Source organism: Halyomorpha halys, unplaced genomic scaffold (assembly GCF_000696795.3).
Source record: "Halyomorpha halys isolate HHAL.00 unplaced genomic scaffold, Hhal_1.1 Scaffold23.1, whole genome shotgun sequence".
Taxonomy (NCBI): Eukaryota; Metazoa; Arthropoda; class Insecta; order Hemiptera; family Pentatomidae; genus Halyomorpha; species Halyomorpha halys.
In genome coordinates, this window is record NW_027116062.1 from 2,766 (window position 1) to 4,816 (window position 2,051).

Sequence of the window (2,051 nt, forward strand, 5' to 3'; positions counted from 1 at the left end):
TTATGGAAGAACTAGGTCATCTGGATTGAAGATAACAGAGACGCTCTATAGACCATGGTCTACATCTCTGATAGTAGGAGACCTGGAGGCAGACCAAGGATGTTCCTGGAATACACTTTTACACTGTTGCCTATTTCCTAGATTTTATCTAATCATCTCCTAAATGGCAAAATGAGGAATTGAAGACGATCTGAGTTCTCTTAAAAAATTGATTTAAAATTAATGCAAACTTATTCCAGTTTTACGGGTACCTGAAGTGATAAACAGCTAATTTTGAACAAGCAGCCTAGTTTTAGGTTCTTTATTATAGTAATAAAGTTACTTATTTATCCATTTTGATTTCAAACGCGTTGTATTCTCTCTTTAATTATAAATTGTTTTGTTTAAAATATCTTAAATATCAGCAGAGATAGATTAGAAAAAATAAATAAAAACGATATATAAAACCGGATTCACCTAGCATTACGAGAATAAATGAGTAGCCATTTAAAAAAAAAAGTTCCATTCGGGCAAAAAAATCTGGTGAATAAAGCGAAAATAATGAATGATCACCTCTTATTATCAGAGCAATGGATTGACTTCTAACATAGGTGTGAACCCCTGATTTTATTATTATAAAGATACTTTTATAAAATATTTACTCTACAAACTACTCACGGTTTTACTAAAAATAAAAATTAAAAATTGTTCGCTTATCTAGTAGATAACGCCTGATTTCCTTCGCGTTGGATATTGTTTCCGTTGAATCAAACCAGACGCAAACACTTGAAGCAGCCAATCGCTGCGATGGGATCCATTATCAGGGAACTTTGCTGATAAGGGCAATAGCTTTTATGTGCCTGATCAATACAGCTATACTTAGGATACAATCGCATCACCTGTTGTATTGCTTCGTCTTTACTCTATATTCAAATCAGGTATTTATTTTTTTATTGGTGTATATTTCAATTAATGGGATAAAGTAACTAACATGACTATGTAATGCATTTAAATACCAAAAACATAAGGGTTTAAAATGTAGAAAACCTCTTGATAAACTACGTTGGGTCTCACTTAAGGTGTTGAGGAACACTTTTGTCATTTCGAAATTTTTTTTTTAGTATAATATAGATTTCTCACCTTAAGTAACTAATATGACTATGTAATGCTTTTAAATACCAAAAACATAAGGGTTTAAAATGTAGAGAACCTCCTGATAAATTACGTTGGGTCTCAATTAATAGTACAAGAGGCGAGAAGAAAAAAAGGCTGTTATCTCACCCCAATTTTTGATTACATTAATGAAAATTATGTATGATTACTAGTCAAAACTGATGAGTCTGCTTAGTATTGGTAGGAGGAATAAAAAATTCCGGCTGTTTCAAAACCTTAATTTTTCATTCGGAGCTCTTTATCTTAAAAACTACCTACACTAGAAAATCTAAAAGAACATTATTTAAAGAAGAGTAAATTTGCTGAAATATTAGCCCTAATAGGGCCATTTACGTCCAATAGTTCTCGAGATATAGCCTTTTAAAAAGCAACATTTCATAAAAATAATGTGAAAAATAAACTATGGGACGTACAGATTTCTATTAGCAATCAAATTAAAGCTAGTTTTAATGTACTATACAGTAGTTTATAACTTTTACCTTCGTAGGGATAGTAGGTTTCATGTTATTTGCTAAAATAAATTGAATTATAGTTGTTCCGACAATAGTTTGATTTATGAAAACCTTTATTTCAGAAATCTACAGATGTCTGTCTGCACTCAAATTAAAGCTAGTTAAATTTACTATAAATTAGTTGATAACGTTTATCTTTGTAGGAGTAGTAGTTTATATGATATTTGAAAAAATAAACTCACAAAATGTTGATTTCTAGTTGTTTGTATTAAATGTTGGTTTTTGAAAAAATATATCTCTAGACCCATAAGACGCATATATGTCTGCCAGCACTCAAAATAAATGTCATTTTACTTACTATAAATTGTTTTATAACACTAGTAGTTTTTATGATATTCACATATGAATATAAATTTGGCAAATGAAAATTTGTCCGAACAACTATAA

At 30.1% G+C, this 2,051-nt stretch overlaps 1 protein-coding gene across 4 annotated transcripts in view; it reads left to right on the plus strand.

Annotated features, from left to right (window-relative positions):
* Positions 1-787: 787 nt before the first annotated feature.
* Positions 788-2,051, plus strand: part of LOC106682219 (uncharacterized) — a gene marked incomplete in the record, with an annotated part of 35,453 nt that continues 34,189 nt past the window's right edge. Inside the window, 1 exon segment of one of the 4 annotated variants that reach the window (XM_067052973.1) lies at positions 788-917. 4 annotated transcript variants of the gene reach the window in all.